Source organism: Onychomys torridus, chromosome 1 (genome assembly GCF_903995425.1).
Source record: "Onychomys torridus chromosome 1, mOncTor1.1, whole genome shotgun sequence".
Classification (NCBI taxonomy): domain Eukaryota; kingdom Metazoa; phylum Chordata; class Mammalia; order Rodentia; family Cricetidae; genus Onychomys; species Onychomys torridus.
In genome coordinates this window covers 66,107,888-66,128,220 of record NC_050443.1, presented here as the reverse complement: position 1 = coordinate 66,128,220, position 20,333 = coordinate 66,107,888, and the positions used below count along the sequence as shown (strand labels likewise).

Here is a 20,333-nt window from a genome sequence, read left to right as displayed (position 1 = left end):
TTGGAGTGGGGGGGGTCCTAAACTAATAGCTATAGTATACACACAGATGACATGGTCCAGGAGTGGGTAGACCCTGTGCCTGCTGCTTCCATCTACCTGAGCCTATATGTACCTTTCTCTTATTTGATTATGAGAACAAATGCCATAAGTTATGGAATACAGTCTCTGTTTCTCATCATTTATGAATTTCATTTGTAATTATTATGGATAGTAGGACAAGTTGACTCTTAATTAATACTCAAGTTGTTATGGAAGAAGGATTTTTGAAATCTAAGAGAATGTCTAGGTTAGAGAACAGTGTGTGTGTGTGTGTGTGTGTGTGTGTGTGTGTGTGTGTGTGTTTCCATATAACTGTACATGTGTATGTAAATATGTGTTCATATGCATGGGTATATGTGGTAGGTAAAGGGCATGATAGTACAGGAATGAGAAAATTTCCCTTTTCTTAACATTATGTTCTTAGTGAAATAGAATGATTTCTTGCCCCCCCTTTTCTTTGTCGAATTACTGCCACTTTTCTTGAGATCTAATTTTCAAGTTAAGAGACTCCTATTTTTTTTATAATTTTTGTTAAATATGGATGTATAGATGCCATGTGAACACAAAATACCTTGTCCAAAAATGAATTAATTCATTTTATGTAAATTCCTCTTTATTCCATATCAAATTAAAGTGAATCATCATTTAAATACATGTCTATATACTCTCCATTGTAATGATTTAGTATGGAACACAACCTTATTGTATAAGTTATTCTGGAAAAACTATATTAGATGTTAATATATAAAATTCAGACTAATGCATAAGTATTATGCAATTCAACAATTTAACATGGCTATAAACAAGGAAACCATCATTACAGGTATAGTAATGTCAGGTCACCAAAGTCCATGAGAACTGAGGTCTGGGCCAAATTTTAAAACTCTACTTTGTAGCTTATTTTCTGCTTTGACTCATGAGACAAAGTACATATTTTGACCTAAAATTTGAGAATAAAATTGTCAGGGTAATCTTGTTGGGAAGTATGTTCTAATGATAAAGAACATCTAATGAGTATTTTCAATTTTAAAAATGCACATTCATGAATTCTTGAAAAGAATTTCTCTCAGGTCTTACCAAAATAATGAAGCATTTTGGAGCAAAGATGCAAAGAAGCAGCCCTGCACTAGAGGCCAAGATACAGAACACCTCCACTGCCACCATAGCCTTGCCCTTGGTGCTATGGTAGACAGGAAGGAAGGTAATCCAGACACTATAGAACACCAGCATGCTGAAGGTCAGGTACTTGGCTTCATTGAATGTGTCAGGCAGATTTCTGGCCAAGAAAGGTACAGTGAAGCTTCCCATGGCAATGGAGCCCAAGTATCCCAGAACACAATAGAAGGCGATAATTGACCCTTTGTTACAGACAATCAAAATTTGGTCTTTTTGAACATTCATGTCAATATCAACAAATGGTGGGGAAGTTCCCAGCCAGATCCCACATAGAATCAGTTGAATCACAGTGCAAATTGGAATGATGAAGTTAGGTGCCCCTGACACCAGCAGCCACCTCATCCTTCTACCTGGAGTACTACCTTGAAGGCCAGTACTACTGTAATTGTCTTGGCCAAGACAGTAGAAGCAGCCACCGTGAATGCTACTGCAAATATGGTCTGTTGCATGAAGCATGTGGCCATATTGGGTTGGCCAATGAAGAGCAAGGAGCAGAGAAAGCAAAAGATGAGTGAGATGAGTAGAACATAGCTCAGAACTCGGTTGTTGGCCTTGACTGTGGGAGTGTCCTTGTGCTTGAAAAAGACACCAAGGACAACAGCTGTGAGAATAGAAAAACATAGAGCCAAGCAGGCTAGAGACATTCCCAAGAGGTCTTCATAACCAAGGAATACCACCACTTTTTTGAGACAGTGATTTCCTTCATGGTTGGCATACTGATCATCAGGACATTTCATACACTGATCTATGTCTGGTATAGGAATAAATGTATTATCAGGTTTAATATTTCTTAGTATTTTACAGGGCATTTTACAGTAATGCATTAAAAATTCTTCTAAAATTAGCCTTATTTTTGAGTTAGACAGAAAGTCATATTTTTTATTTAAGAATTAATAGTAATAACAATATCTAATTTTTATTTCACAATTTTGAAAATCTGTCTTTTACATTTATCATTTACTGTCAAAACATTTTACTTTTTGCCAGAATTAATTAGCATGTGACAGAATATTGTTTACACAATTAAACATCTTATTGAGTACAATAGAAACACATATTTATTCTTAATATTTCAGTAGCTTATAATGTACAAAATTATAAAACAAAGTTTTTCCATAGATATTTTTGTCTGTCTGTCAGCTGCAAAGCAATTACTGCTTATCAATGGCCTTTTGTAACTGCTTTTGTGATGAAACACAAACAACCCCATATATTGCTTAAAAGACTGCATAAATGATGTCAGGGAAAGCAGATTCACTACCAGTTTACTAATTTCTGTAAGATTGGACAATCAATAGTAAAATATTTATTGAGAAAAAAACATGATGGAGATACTTTCCATATTTTTCAATTAAACAATTTTATTCCTTTATTTTACTTTCCGACCACAGTTTCCCTTCCCTTTTCTCTTCCTCTTTCTCCCACAGATACCCGCTCTTCCCACAATCCATGTCTTCTCTGTTTATTTTCAGAAAGGTGCATGTGTTCCATGGGTATCAAGGAAGCATGGCATATCAAGATGAGGTAGGACTAGGCTTCGCCCTTACGGACATCAATAAGGCACCCAATAAAGAATAGAAGGAACAGCCCTCCTGTCATGTAATTTATAACATCATATTTTTCAATTGCATTCCATTGAATGGATCAACAAAGCAAACTTGAATGTAAAAATATTAGCAGGGCAGTGGTCACACACACTTTTAATCCCAGCACTCGGGAGGCAGAGACAGGCAGATCTCTGTGAGTTTGAGGCCAACCTAGTCTACAAAGCGAGTTCCAGGAGAAGCTCAAAGCTACACAGAGAAACCTTGTCTCAAAAAACCAAACCAAACAAAAACAACAAAAAAAGAAAGTGATAATATTATTCTTATTATGAGTCTTTCCATTCAAGGCTCTACATCCCATACAAATTGCTTTTGTTCTCTCATAATTTAATATGTGATGCTATCCAAACAATTGGAAAAAAGTATTCATATTTTATTTTTAATCTTTTTATAACTATTATTTGCTATAAAATATTTTATTTTTAATATTTTAAAATGCCCTTAAACAGTTACCAATTTTCAAATAATTGTACATTATTTTTATTTTCAATTACTCTAAAGTTAGTATATGTAAAACATAGTTTTGATCAATTTTTTTTTCTACTTAGTATTCCATGAAACTCTTTTTCCCATTATTTACTTGGTCCTCTACAAAATAAGTTTAACGTTTCAATGGACTTTTTTGTATGTAAACTCTACATGCATCTCCTTGTTAATCATGTTCAAATTATTTGGAACAATTTAGACTCTGGTCTTCAGATTACATAAAGAAGCAATTTTATTTTTTAGGTTTGTGTTACTACTCTCAAAACAATTAATTCCTTTTTTCCACTTACCTGCTATGGTACTTATAACATCACTATCAAATGTCCCCTGGGTGGCCTGTCACTAAAATGATATCTCCAACTGCTCAGTCTTAAAAGTTTACAAGAATACTTGTTTTCACATTGAAATATTATAATAAATGTTTCCATTTAGAATTCTATATGTTGTCTATAAACTCACCTGTAGACTAGTCTACAAATGAAAATACAACCAGCCAATTGACAACATGATCTACCATAGGACACATGAGAAAATGCATGCCTCTTAATCAGGAAGAATCATCCATGATCATCTACAAGCTATCACAAATCTTATAAATGTTATGTAAATAAGAATGAGCAGCTCCCATGTCTTAGAAAAGAAGAGAAAATTAGATATATGATGAAGGACTAGATTCCATGATAAGATAAGTGCTACTGTGATATTTAGTACTCTAAATCAGTTTCCAAATGAAACTACTACATGAATAGGTGCTTGAGTAATGATTCAAATATGTGTCTCAGCACATGGGTTGTGATGCTCAAAGGCAGAATTGCTGCTCATTTGATTACATGATGAAATTTATCTATTCAATTCCCAGAAGGTGTCATTGAGCCAAAAAAAGATTAACTAATCTAATGAATCTGTTGATATGTTGTATATTTACCTGACATATTGGAAACCTCATTTTCTGGGCAAGGGATGCAATCTAAACAGCAGACAGCCTTCCCCTGCTGAGGGGATTTTCTGAATCCTGGACTGCAAGGCACATTGCATATTGAGGATGGAATCTGAGGAAAATAATAAATGGAATATAATAAAAAAGTCTTATCTACTTGGGAATAGTGATAGAAATTTAGAACATTGTACTATTGAAAAGCATCCTTTTACAAATATGCAAAAAATTTAAAAGTAACATTTATTTCATATTGTGGTCATATATTGTAGATGTATCATGATTTACATAATGATAAACTTGCATGTATATGTGTGTTTTTAAATCTATATTTATCTATCTATCATGAACATAGATACATAGACATCCAAATATATAGTTATGATGTTGGAAGGCATTGGCGGCTGGTAAATGTAAAAGGCTCCCCATGGCCTGGCAGTTTATCTCAATAGCTCCATAACATGAGGCTCCCTTCCTCCAGAAGAATCCTGCCTCTACCTGCCCTTATTTGGAGAATGTACTTGAGACTGTAGGAATGAAAAGCTGTCTCTAAACCAGATGCCTGTCTCTAAAATAGAAGCTGATTCATCTTTGGCTTGAACTTTGGCACAGATTCTTTCTAGAAGATTTGTGCTAGGAGTTCTGATATAGGTCCCTACTGCCACAGAATAAGCCTTGTGATCCCAATTGGCCCCTTAATGCAAGTATTTGTTTGTCCTCAGGCTCCCCAATATTATATATTCCCTATACTATAGATTTAAATTGAGCTGATTCATCAAAGTCTGTCTCCTGAAGAGCTGTCTCTGTTTGTGCTCATGGGCTATTGCAGAGTTCTATCAGAGCTACTGACTTTGCCCTGTCAACCCTGTGGCCAACAAGCCAAGAGGAAAAGTGAACCCCTCACAAATTATGAATATTCATACTACTGAAATAAAATGTGAAAACAATCTAGAAATGTGAGAAATAAGTTAGTGACTATATTTGAAAATACTCAGAAGGGTCCTGAAGGCAACTTTGAGATTTTGGTTACTTATGTTGCTAGTAGAGTTGTTCAAGAAAGCCCAACAAACCTGACTAAAGTCTATATTCCACTTTATCCTCTCTTCAGACATACGCAATTGTTGACCATGCAGCAAATGTTTGGAAAACTTTCCTATTTTCACCTTAAGTCCAAGATTAGGCAAAAACTCAATGCTGTAGTGAATGTCATACTCCACGTACTGATTTTCTTTCTGATTTATGTTCACTTGGTCTCCAGCAGGGTTTATAAATTGTATGTTCTTCAGGAAATGGACCATCTGAAACATTTATTGTTTTAGGTTCAAGTATGCCTACACATTAGAACAAATAATTTGAAGTGTAGATTTCCTATAATTTTTATTAGTATGTCTGGAAATATGACTTAATATCAAGTACTTATAAATAGATGTAAAAATCCACATATGAATAACAACAACATTATAATTTGGAAATACTAGCTTCTGACTAACATTAATTAACACATGCCCACTTGAATGATATTTCTGAAGAATAGAGAGATATTACCCATAATGTTTCTTCTAAATGCTACCTGATAATTAGCTAATGAAATGAGGTTTTTGTTATGTTAAAACAAATGTGTAAGAATTATTTGCTGTTATTTAGGATCCACTTAATTGCTCACCAAATTTTTGATCAATTAAAAGAATATTCATTCTTCTGTGATATCCTGTCTAAGGGTACAAAGTTGTTGTGTATGTTAGAAATGAACCTGGAATTCTTGGAAAGAACATACATTATCCATTATGAAATTATATCTATGACACTATAACACATTCATTAAAATACTTATTACCTGCCAAGAGTCAAATTCCAGTGTTTCCCCAGAATACTTTGGCAATGTATGTACTTCTTGTAGCAACATCTCATGGAGTGCATGGGCCACAGCATGCACAGTATTGTATACGACATAACCTGTAGCACTCACAGATGTTTCAAAATGTTGCTGGAATACCCACTGATACCGTTTTTCTATTGAGAAAATTTTAAGGTTCATAGAATTAAATGAAGTCAGAGAACAATTGAAATAAACCCACCATAATCTGCTAAGGAAAAAAATACTACTACTCTTGGAAGGATCTGCTGTCTGTATAAATTTTTTAAAACCAGATAATTCAGAAAAATGAAGTAAAAATGTAAAGGTCCCATAGAAGGAATCAAGAAGGAATCTCTCATTATGTGCGATCATATCCCATTGTGAAGTAGTGACCCAGATCCTCTGAAGGTTTGCTAGTCTGTAGAATCTAATGTTAAGTTGCACATGAGAGTCTTTGTCTCCATAAATGATAACAACTTTTGCTAATGATGTTGTGATCTCATTAAAATAAATATTTACATTTTTCTGGAACAATACTTTGTCTTCCATGACAATATGCACAAAGGCTAAGCATGCACTGTTTCTTTGCATCTCTTTTCTCAATTCAGAGAGAAATTGAAGTCCTAGGTCATCATCTGAAATGATGGCTCCAACCCAGTTCCATATGAAATATACCACCAAAGACACCATAGATAAAGCCAGAGATGTGTCCTTAGGAGCCAACTGGTAGAGATGTGGAAACTGTTCACGGCTGCTCAAGAGAGGATGAAATGGTCCATAGTAAAGCTGAATGTCATACAACAGACAATTAATTGAACAAGTTCGAATACATAGTGATGAGTCTAAATAATCTAATTGTGCTCATCATAAGCTTGAAATGTTAGGGCATGTGGATTTTCAGCTCATTATTAAATCTTATGTAATTTTTTGTGAATATCTTAAAAAGTACAGATGAGCTAAGTATGCTACTGACATACTTCAAATTTCTCCTGGTTCTTGAGTCTAATTGTGCTAACCTACTGGTATGTGCCAATGCTTTCTGAGTATATATGCTTTAAATTCTAAGCATCATAATATACATATACATACTTTTTTTCTTTAATCAGCCTTGGTATCTGGAAATCAGGATGAATGGAGCCAATGTTTATTCAAACTAACTCACCCATGCTTACCTCTGGTCTGTTTGTGATGTACAGGAGTGTTCCAAGCATAGCAGATGATAACCATATTGGACCTGTAAGTGTGATTAAATATCTTCTCTGATTTATACAGTAGTAGTTAGGAAGAAATTCACCAATTTTTGTGGATAAACTATTCATTCTCCAATCATCCAGAAGACTACATTCAACTTTAACTAATAGAGAAATGTTGGGTAGAATGTGAGGGTCATTGTTAATAGTTTCAAGAGCAAAATAAAGAGACAAAATCAAGTGGATATTCTTATATGTCAACCTGAAAAGAGTGCAAATGAATCATTAGAGATTATGGCTCCAATGTGATAATATTAAATTAAACTACTAGTTTTTATGTATTTAATGCTTGTTTTTTAATTGCTATGATGACACAAACCCTGTTACTGTGCAGTATGAGAATATGAGATTTATGGAATTTTGGAAGGATTCTTCAAAGTTTAGGAGGTTTATCTCACTCATGTGGGATGCTTTGATTTGAACGTCTTACAAATTTATTCCTTTGTGTGTGACACAATGAAAAGAAGGTACCAATAGACACTTAATCTACTCATTCCTTCATTGTAGAATTATAGTAAATAACATAAATGGAAACTGGGTGGATATTATCCTCTATGATTGTTACAGATTTTTACAATGAAGCAAAAATTGACAAGGCCCTCAATTAGTTTTGATTATAAGGAATGGGTAAAAAAATATGACCATATGTATCACAATCACTGAGAATAATTAAATTTATGAGCAAGATAGATAGCATAATTAGTTATACTTTTCTCTGTATTTTGTGCATCTTTATCCTTTTCCATTCCATTTGATGCTCTATAATCTTCAGTGATATGTTATTCTTTATAACAATGACCATTTATTATAAAGAATATGCACTCTTCACCTGGGCCCTTGCTGTGGGATGTCATTAGTATGCTTTGAATATGTGTTGCTCTGATTGGTTGATAAATGAAGCTGTTTGGCCTATGGCGAGTCAGGTTATAGCTGGGTGGGAAATTGAAGAGAGACCAGAAGAAGTAAGGCAGAGAGGAAGAATAGCCATCCCACTGTCCAGAGAGAAGCATGTAATGGCCCACAGGTAAAGCCATGGAACACATGGCGACATATAGATTAATAGAAATAGTCAGAGTTTAGCTATAAAAGCTAGCTAGCAAGAAAATTGAGTCATAGGTCATGGTCACACAGTTCATAATTAATATAATCCTCTGTATATATATTTGGGTCTGACCAACTGTGAGACCCTGTGAGATACAGGAAAACTGCCAGCTACAGGCCTTTAGGTTGATGATGATAATCCTTTTCTTGCCTTATCTAGAAATCTAATCTAGAGAGATCATGTCACTGAGGAGAGTTTAGCCATAAGATGATGAAATTTAAGAACCAATAAAAGGGAAATTGCAAGTTCTCTCATCTCTACTTCCACAAAGACTGTTTCTATCCAACTTCAAGAACTCTAGTGACTGGTAGAGATACAACAATACTGTGACTAACTTAGGTGAAGATTTCTCATTCGAGCTCTACTGAACATCCTCTTGGAGATTTTTTTTTAAATTTGTTTGGTATTTTGGACTCTCAGTCCCAACTCTCATACTCCCTTTCACTGTGAAATGTTCTTTGTTAATATAAAAATATGTGATGTCACTTCACATTGTCCTTCATCGGTATGGTTATGTTTTACAACTGAGACCAGGTTTAGTGCTGTTTTTCATTATTTTTTTTAATCTCCTTAAAAATTTCTCTCATCTGTTCCATGATCCCAAATATCATCCTCTGTTAGGAATTGCATTCATCCATATGTCATTAATAAATGAATACAACTTTTGTCTCAAATATTAAAACTTCATTGTGGTATTCCTCGCAGAGAGTACAATGCCCATCTTGTACATGTTTATTATCAGATATTTAGAATGTTACTTGTGACAATTTGCTTAGCATGCTACAGGAGACACTGCTACAATTATCCAAACCAAATATCAAATCCAGTACACATCTCCAATTCAGTTAAATTATGGTCAAATCTACAAATCTACAGTATGCTGTACATATTCCCACAACATAGGAACACACTCTTTATAATTGGAGAAAAAAGGAAAAGAGAAACAAAGTGCAATTAGTGCAAGAGACTAAATTTGTGGAGCAGAGAATCAAGACATGAAAATATAAAATCAATAGTAAGAAATGTGACCATATTTGTGTTTAATAGATTTCTTTCAATCTGAGGCATGTGCTGCAGACAGCAACTTTCAATCTAGCACTTGACAAGGGAAATGTAAAGTCAATATTTACAATGACATACTATACTTGAGTTTTTCTTTGAGCTGACAGCTAAAAAAATAATCACAGGGAGACATACAAATTATAAAAGCTCAGTCTTAACTTAGGCTTGTTTCTAAAAGGCTATAATAACTTTAACAAATTTCTGATAATTTACTTTCTGTCTCGTGGCTTTATAAGCATATCTCTGCACTGCCTATCTTGCTTGCTCTGTATCTCCTGACATGTCTATCTTCTTTCCAGCATTCTGCCTACCCAAAAATTGTGCCTAGACATATTGAACATTGTGCTGTTTATTAAACCAGAGTGACACGTCCTCACAACATACTCTCTTTATCAAGTACACAAACTGTCTTCTGAAATTGGATAGATGGCTATTATATATGAATACCATAGAATTTAAAAGACAAAACCCTGCTGACATTGCCATTAAAAAGAAATCTGGCTGAACATGTTCTCAACTGAAACAAAATTTTATGCAAAGAATAAATTTCCCACAGTGAAAGATGTTTATGTTTTTATGCTTGATTTCAGCTGTAGGACTCATATTACACAGCAGTTTTGAAATGATGACATAAACAACATTTGAATAAAAATGCAGTATACTTTTAAGAAATGTACCTGTGAAGCATTTAAGAAAAACCAAATACTTCTCTTCACAGGAATTAGCATTCCATCATGATGAAAAAAAAAAAAAAACTAGCACAACACTTACAGTAAAATATACTCAGCCCCAAAGAAATGGACTCCTCTCTGTGCCTTAGATTATGTTTCTTGAAAACAAGACTTGGCAACATACACTACAAATTGCCAATATAAAGGAAATCTCTCTAGAAGGAATATAGACAGGGTGTATCATTCAGCTTTCAGTCTGAAAAATCGGACTCTAAAAACATGCATCAGATAACCATTAAATCACCTGAAAAAGGGTCATAATCAGAAGAAAAAAATAAATTTTGGTCATTTCCTAGATAGGAATTTAGGGCAAAACAGACAGAAAACACGTAGAATGATGTTTTGAGCATAGTTGGGCCTTCTGAGTACTTATACTGATGATCAATCAAAAACAAATAAATGAAAGGCACTTACTTCTTTTCTAGTTCCTTGGTTAAATATTCATTCTTCATGTGACCATGTTTTGTGTAAATAGAAAAAAAGCAATCAGTGTCTTTATCTTCACCCCAGGTATGTGGATCTTTAAATCTCAGAAAGCACCTGGAACCCACCAAACTGCAGAAAAGAAAGGAAAGTCTCACGACCAAGAAGGAAAATATCAAATAGAACATCTTTATAATGTCACCAAGACTGGAACCAGGTAAAAGTGTAGTAAGCAGAGTTTCACAGAAAACTCATTTCATATGTGCCTGTACACACACATGTGTCTCTTTACTTCTCTTGTAGTCAGAAGTTTATTTTTATTTCCTAATATAACTCTTGTCAGCTTATTATTCTCTGGAGAACTCTTAAACATTCTTGCTTCAGGGTCTGCATCTGAGTTATCATGCTCAGGTGCAAGAAAATTTCAGTGATTTTATTTAAGTAATTATCTTCATTTCCAGATTCCTGTGATTCCCCCCACATCAGTAGACATGAAGGCCTAAAGGCTAGATTCCTCCTGAGATATCTATAATACCCTAATCCACATGATGTCTTTTCTTATCAACATGTAAAATATTTGAAGCACATTGCATTAGAAATTCCAAACCAAGTATGGATAGGGAATCCCTTCTAGACAGAGTTAACTATAGATAAACAAGTATTACATCTATGCATGTTCATGATATGGGATGCTTTATCACCTATTTGATTTCTTGACATCCACAGGATTCAATTTAACACACACACACACACACACACACACACAAACACACACACACTTAGTGGCCACAGGCAACACAAAATCTCTCACAGTTGCAGACATGAGAGAACTAATAATCATTCTGAAATCATAAATTTCAATCAGTATCTCAATATCAATGCAAAAAGAAAAAGCATTTTTATACTTCTATTTATTGGCTGAGCCTCAGTTTCAATTAATTGATTTCTCAGATTATGCACTTCTATATCTACAATATTGGTTATTTACACTATTATTCTTTGAATAGTCTACTACCTTTAGTTTACTCCATATTTTGAATGTTAATAAGTAGTACAGATCTTGGTTTCTTTTCTTTTTCTTATTTGTTTGGTGAGTTGATATTTTTATTTTTATTGAAAATAACTCCTATTCTTACATTTTTTCCTGATATGGTTCCTCACTATTTACTTCTCTAATTTTTCCCCCTACTCTTGTAAAGAGATCTTTCTTTTTTCTGTTTCTCATTAGAAAAAAATATAGTCTTTAATGGCTTATAATATAAGAAAATGTAACTTAATGAATTTAACCTGAAACCAACACATAGAAATTAAATAAAATTTAGAAAAAGAACAAAAGCAGCTCAATGGAAGGGACATGAATCACAAATTCTGTTGATTTAACACATAGGATCTTATAAATACAAATCTTATCTATACAAAGGAAATGTAGCATAAATATATGGAAAAAGAAATAAAAACTATAAGAGAAAAAAGTAAAATAAACTCTCAAAAGCTGTAAAGTCTTGACATGACATTGTGTCACTAGGGATTTCAAAGGAAGACATGGAGTATTGTTTCTGCTGGCCATCTACTGCTATGCATGCAGCCAAAACTTAAAAGGAGTTAGTTTGCCCAGTGATATTCCCTTGGAAGTAGTTAACCAATTAAAGATTGCTTTTGGCTTAGGAATGGGGGCATGTTTCTACATCTTCTTTTATCTCTAGGTCCCCATTTTGTGGAGACTCATGAAACACCCAAGCATTCTGTGTCAGTGAGTACATAAGTTCATCAATCAAGTTAAAATATAGGTTCTTGATATTTTAGTGTCCTTCATCCTCTCTAGCTTTTATATTTTCTGAGAGGAGGCATTTGATAGAGTCAATACATTTAGGATCCAGTGTTTCAATGTTTCTCCCTCTCTGCTAGTGTCTTGCTTTGCGAGTCTGTATGAGTTACATTCTGCTGCAGGAAGAAGTTTCTCTGATGATGGCTGAGAAAGGTATTGAACTCTGAGTATAGAAGATTGTCATTCAGGATCTTTTTATTAATATAAAATTTGGAACAGTTGTATTTGGCTCTATCCTAGGTCCCTGGGCTATGTAGTCTCAGGTTCTTGGTCATGCAAGCAGTGTTGAGTATGTTTTCCTTCTAGTGGATGTTTTCCTCAGTCAAATTGGGTATTGGTAAGTTACTACCACAACATTTGTTCTACCATTGAACTATTATTGATTATAGGCAGTATAACCATGTATATTAAAGAGTTTGAGGCTGTGTTGTTGTTTGTTTTGCCTTTGATGACATGTAGAATACTTTCTCATACTCAAGATTCTAGCATATCAGAGCAAATGTTCCATGTAGACACTAGCTTCACATCTCCATTTTCAGGGAGTTGGATAGGTGTTGTCTTCAACAATGGGACTTTGCTATCGGTGTGTGAGGAACACCACTTGATGACAGATGGGTTGTTTTGGGTTTGCTGTGGCACCTCACTGTTTAATGCTTCAATTAAATTTAACCTAATCCGGGGACTGGAGGCTACATTAATGAACAAATTATGCCCATTTGGGGCTCTATCTCCCTAATTATTGGCTGATTTCATTTAGATCACCTTCATGGATGTGTCTATTTTAGAAAGCTCCTATTTTCTTAGATTTCCATATAGCACTCAGATGACCTCAAGTTTAATTGTTTCTCTGTGTATGCCCTTCCTAGTCTCATACTCTGCCCCCCTTGCCATTTGATAATCCCATTCCAGCCCCTTACCCATTCATCTGCATCTATATATTCTCTACTCATTTCCTAGGAATATATCTGGCCTTTGCAGTCCATTATTTTGCAGTTGGCCTCTCTATGTCTGTGGATTCTAGCTTTCTTGTCATTGACTCAAATCTAATACCTACATATAAGCTACATATAAGCCAGTACATACCATATTTATCTATTGTATCTGAGCTACCTACTGAAATGATGTGCCTATGAATTATGTAATGTTTTTATTGAAATGGCTGAGTAATGGTACATTGTACAAATGTACTATATTTTATTTATCCAAGTATTTGTTGAGAGCCATCTGGGTTATATCCAATTTCTGCTTATTATCAATATAGCAACAATGAGGTTGTTTGAGCCAGTGTTACTGTGGTAGGATGAAGCAAACTTTGGACAGAATCTCAAAAGTGTTATAGCTGGATCTTAAGGTAGACCAATTCCCAACTTCCTGAAGAACTACTAAAGTGATTTCTCTAGTGGCTGTACAAGCTTGCACTCCAGCCTACAATGGAGGTGTGTTTTCTTTAGTGCACATTCTTAATTGTTTGGGCTGTCTCTTGTTTTATTGATCTTACCTATTCTGATTGAACATATAATATGTTTAACACATCTTTAAGTGTTTCTCTGTCATTTGAGTTTCTTCTTTTGAGAATTCTCTGGATTTGTACTCCTTTATTTCTTATGCTCATTTTTTTGATATTTATATATATACCAATACATATAGATATACCAATTTGGTGCCTTGTCCCTCCTATTATTGGGTAATTTTATTTAGGTTTTCTTCATGAATGTGTATATTTTGGAAGTACTTATTTCACAGATTTCTATAAAACAGTCAAATGACTTCAGTCTAGTTGTCTGTGTATCCCCTTCCCAATCCCACACTTGGCTCCCCACTGCCATTGGTCTTCCTATTCTTGCCCACCTCCATTCATGCACATCTATCTTTTTTATTTCCATTTACTACTATTATATTTAGACTTCCTATATCCATGGAGTCTAGGTTGATTATCTTTGACTCAAATGCCCATAAAGAGTCAGAGTCATAAGTTATGATCTATTTGGATTCTTCTACATACAGCAATTCATTTTGACTGGCATCATTTATTAAAGATACTGTAAATGTTCCAACATGTATTTCTGGCAACTTTATCAAAAAGCAGGTGTCTGTAACTGTGTATATTTTTGTGTCTGGATCTTCATTTGTTTTCATTGATCAGTTATATACAAATTTAGCATGTTTTAATTTCTATTTTTGCAGTCCATTTTCAGATTAAGTCATGATGATAACTCTGGCAGTTCCTTTATTATTCTTATTTTATCTATACTGAGTTTTTGAAATTCCATATGATGCCGAGAATTGTTCTTTTAAGGTCAGTGAATAATGTGGACTTTTGATGGGGAATGGAATTAATCTGTACAACTATTTTGGTAAGATGACCATTTAAATGATATTAATCCTATCATATCATAAGCATATGAGATTGTTCTAATTCCTGATATCTTTTTTCCATGTTTCTTTCTTTATATACTTGAAGTTTTTGTCATACAAATATTTCACTTTCTTTGTTTTTTGTTTCATATATATATATATATAGATATAGATATAGATATATATATATAGATATAGATATAGATATAGATAGATAGAGAGAGAGTATCACAAAACATTTGTCATTTTTATATAGGAGAGCTTTTGATTATTTTGTTTAATTTTAATCCAACTATTCTGTTGAAAATAATTATCAGTTGTAGGTATTTCCACTTGATACATTTTGAATTATTACTGTATGTAGATGTAACAGTCTTTTAAAATAAGAAACACAGAGCCAAATGCAGAGTTAAAAGCCCAAGAGGTCAGAGCAATAGCTAAGAGCTGAAAACCCTTTCTTACCCTTCAGTTATGCTACTGCTGGTGGGAATGCAAGCTTGTACAGCCACTGTGGAAATCAATATGGCGCTTGCCTTGAAAATTGGGAATCCATCTCCCACAAGACCCAGCTATACCACTCTTGGGCATATACCCAAGGAATGCTCAATCATACCACAAGGGCATTTGCTCAGCTATGTTCATATCAGCATTGTTTGTAATAGCCGGAAAGTGGAAACAACCTAGATGCCCTTCTAGTGAAGACTGGATAAAGAAAATGTGGTACATATACATAATGTAGTACTACTCAGCAGAGAAAAACAATGAGTTCGTTTGTTTTGCAGGCAAATGGATGGATCTAGAATAATTCATCCTGAGTGAGGTAACCCAGATTCGGATAGACAAACATGGTATGTACTCACTCATAGTAGGATAGTAGATGTAAAACAAAGATGACTAGACTGCTACTCACAAATCCAGGGAGGCTACCTAGAAAACAGGACCCTAAGAAATACACAGGGATCGCCCAATGATAGAAAAATGTATCAGCTCTACATGAACAACCTTTATGTGATTGGGGGTAATGAAGGGCAAGGTTTGAGGGAAAGAGAGCTTAGGGTAACAGGAGATCCCAGCTGGATCAAGAACAGAAAGGGAGAACAAGGAATTACAGACCAAGATAAATGAAGACCACATGAGAACAGGAAGAAGCAAAGTGCTAGAGAGGTCCCCAGAAGTCCACAATGATACCTCCACTGTAGACTACTGCCAATGGTCGAGAGAAAGCCCGAACTGACCTAGTCTGGTGATCAGATGGCCAAACACCCTTACTGTCATGGTAGAACTCTCATTCAATAACTGATGGAAGTGGATGCAGAGATTCTCAGCCGGGCCCCAGGTGGAGCTCCAGGAGTCCAATAGGCGAGAGAGAGGAGGGATTGTAAAATTGTGAATTGTTGAGACCAAGATTGGAAAATGCACAGGGACAAATAGCCAAACTAATGGTAACACATGAATTATGAACCAAAAGCTGTGGAACCCCCATCTGGATCAGACCCTCTGGATAAGTGAGACAATTGAATAGCTTGAACTGTTTGGGAGGCACCCTTGCAGTGGGACCAGGACCTGTCCTTAGTGCATGAGCTGGCTGTTTGCAATCTGAGGCTTATGGGGGGACACTTTGCTCAGCCTGGAATGAGGTTACTGGACTTGCCTATACTGAATCTATCAGGTTGAGCTGCTGAATCTTCAGGGGAGTCTTTGCCCTGGAGGAGATGGGAATGGGTGGGAGGGACTTGGGGGAAGGCAGGGGCAGGAGCTGGATGGGGAGGACAGGGGAACCCATGTTTGATATGTAAAATTGAAACACAAATATCTGTATAAAATTATTTGAAATTAATAAAAGGATACCTTGACTTCCTCCTTTTCAGTATGTTTATTTTTTTTAAATTTTCTTCAGATGTCTCACTGTTCTCGCTAAGATTTCAAGTACTATAGTGTATTAGACAATCTTGTCTTGTCCTTATTTTCATGGAATAATTTAATTTTTTCCATTTAAGTTAAGGTTGACTATGGTCTTTCTGTAAACTGCCTTAGTTATTTTGATATTATGTACCTTGTACCCACAATATCTCTACGGATTGTATCTTGAAGTAGTCTTGGATTTTTGTCAATGTCCTTTACTACATTTAATGTGATGGTTATATATTTTTCTCTAATTTTGTTTTTATTGTGGATTAGATTTTCAGTTTATTTATGTTTAGCCACCTGCGCATCTCTGTGGTGAAGCTAAATTGCTCATGGTGGATGATCTATTTGATGTGTGTTAGAATTCAGTTTACAAGAATTTTTGAAGCTATTTACATCGATATTCATGAGGAAAATTTGCCTCTACTTCTCAGTCTCTCTTGCATCTTTATGTAGTATTGGTATCAGAAAAAATAGAGTTGTGGTGATATTTTGTTTGTATGCTAACAAATAAAATTTGCCTCAAGATCAGAGGGCAGACGCAGCCAGTAGATTCAACAGAAGCTAGGCAGTGGAGGCACATGCCTTTCATATTCTTAATATATAAAGAAGTAAAATACAGTTTCCCAACTGCAATTGGACCAAGAGAGCCTTCATCCAGTTATAGATGGAAGCAGATGTAGAGGTCCACAATCAAGCACCAGGCCAAGCTCTGGGAGTTCGGTCGAATAGAGGGAAGAGGGATTATATGACCAAGGTGGGGGGTCAAGATCATGATGGGGGAATCTACAGGGACAACTGAACCAAGCTCAAAGGAACTCATGAACTTTGGTCAGCTGTGAGAACTGCATGGCACTGGACTGGACCCTCTGCATTCCAGAGGCAGTTGTGTAGGTATGTCTGTTTTAAAAGCCCCTGGTAGTGTTATTAGCATCTATTGCTGGTGATTGAGCTGGCTTTTTGTATCACAATATCTTGGTCAGATATTGTGTTCTTCCTTGATGCAGTAGGGAGAGATTTTGTCCTGCCTCAAATGATTGCACCAGGCTTAGCTTTCCCCCTCCATGGGAGATCATACCCTGCTGGAAGAGGGGATGAGGCATAGGGGAGTGAAGCCACAATGGAAAAAGCCTCACAGAAATTGTGATTATGTGTGTCATCAAAGGAATTAGAATATATGAAATATAATTTATTATATTATACACCAAAAAAGTTGATTAATCTTTGAAGTAATCTGGGACAGACTGGTCAACCAATAATCGTTTTTAGTGATTGCATTTTGAAAACTATGGTGAGGAAAATGAATGACAAATTTTTCATAAAAAAAGAAAGAAGCTGGTTGGTGGTGGCGCATGCCTTTAATCCTAGTGCTTGGGAGGCAGAGACAGGAGGATCTCTATAAATATGAGGCCAGCCTCATCTCCAAAGTGAGTTCCAGGAAAGGCGCAAAGCTATACAGAGAAACCATGTCTTGAAAAAGAAAAAACAAAGAACAAAAAAAAACCCAAAAAAACCATACATTTCTAGACATTTAAAAACCACTACAAACAAGCAAACAAACATACAAACAAACAAAGAGGTTAACTCTAAAACCCTTCCAGAGATAAAATGAAACTCAAAATCCAGTAAAGCACAAAACTTTACTCTTACTCGCATTAGAAGACATTTGGAGACATTTGGTAATTTTGACATGTTTATAGCCAAGTCATGAGTAAACATGTAACTGAAGAAAAATGGCTGGTGGATTTCAATATAAGACAAAGGGGCATCACTGAAGATGATGAACGTGTACGTGTGACCTTCTGTGCGGTCTTTCTGGTCTCCTGTGTAAAAATTTATATCCTATTAAAACAGTAAGTTTTTGGTATTATATTTTCAACCAAATTTTTCTTGTTTAAGAATTTCATGCATGTGTATAGTTTATCTATACCTTTAACCCACATGTTCTCTTCAAGTTTGAATTTGCCATCTATACTTGTTTGAAATTAACTACTGTCTCAATTTAATAATAAAGTTAAATTAAAATTTGAAAAGAAAAGAAAACTGTGGATGTCTAGTATTGGTCAGGTATATTGAAGCAATTCTTCAATTCAAGTTTAAAATGAACTCATAGCAAACATTTCATTCTAACACTATAATTTGTCACAATATCAATTACTGATGTTCTACAAGGCCCATGAAAAGAGGCAATGACTAGTGTTGTCACATAGTGACATAAGCTACAGTCAAACATGTTTGCTACAATCAATAATCACATGAACATTTCTTCTGGGATCCAATACAAATCAAATTCAAATGACATTTGCCCAATTTGTAAGCTCTCTTTGAATGAAAAGATATAAGATAAAATAGAGAGGATGTTAGAGAGTGTTTCTTTTGGTGTTAGATTACAAAACTGAGTGATAAAAACCCTAATTTCAAAGATGATTTAGCAAATTATAAATGCTAAAAGTTTGAAGATGCTAATGAACAACAAAGGCGGAGTGCTTAGGATATAGGGTTCTCTGACCATAATATAAAATATCATAAAATACTACTAATAAGTATTTAGGCAGAATACCTTTTCATAAGACAAAAAATTAAGATAAGATAAACATTTAAACTATATATTAATATATATAATTTGTATATATGGGTATGAAAGTGTACTATAAATTACCTGTATTACACTTGTGTTTTAGAAATGCATAGTTTATTTCCTTTAGTATAAAATTAGATTTCCATTCAAATTGACAAAGGAAAATGTAGGTATCTTTTGCTCAATTTTTAAATTTTTACAACATCATTTTCTTAATCAAGTAATATATTCTTTTTTATAATATACCTATATGCTGTGTTGGCACAACATATTAACCTAGTTAACATGTTTAGAAACATTCTTCTATGACATTTTATGTAATAAATATATAATTAATATAGTATTAGATAATTCAATGCCCTTTTTGAATTAATGTTTATTTACATGTAGAAAATCATGAATATGATCAGTGCCATTTAGCAACTGTTGTATCTCTGTTGCTTTTATACCTACATAACTATTTCTTGCCTTAAAGAATAGTCCAGTATTCTTACCTAAAGAGATCATGTCATTGAGGAGTGTTTAGCCATAAGTTGATGGGATTTTAGACCAATAATTAGAAAACTTGCAAGTTCTCTCATCTCTACTTCCAAGAAGACAGTTTCTCCCTAACTTTAAGAATGCTAGTGACTGGTAGAGATATAACAAAACTGTGATAACTTGAATGAAGATTTTTCTCATTCAAGCTCTACTGAACCACCTCTTCGATTTTTTTTAAAAAATTTGTTTGGTATTTTGGACTCTGAGTCATCAATCTCTTGCTCCCTTTCACTGTGAAAATTGCCTTGTCAATGTAACAATTATGTGATGCCACTTAATGTCATTCCTCATGGTCCTTCATCACTATGATTATGGTTTACATCTAGTCCAGTTTTACTACTGTTTTTCATTATTTCCTTTATCTTCTTGAAAATTTCTCTCATCTACTCTGTGATCCTAAATATCATCCTCTGCTATGAATTACATTCATATATTTGTTATTAGTAAATGAAAACAACTTTTGTCTCA

General features: G+C 34.6%; 1 pseudogene; it reads right to left on the bottom strand.

Moving 5' to 3' along the window:
* Nucleotides 1-1,065: 1,065 nt before the first annotated feature.
* Nucleotides 1,066-10,853, bottom strand: LOC118573186 (annotated as a pseudogene).
* Nucleotides 10,854-20,333: the final 9,480 nt, after the last annotated feature.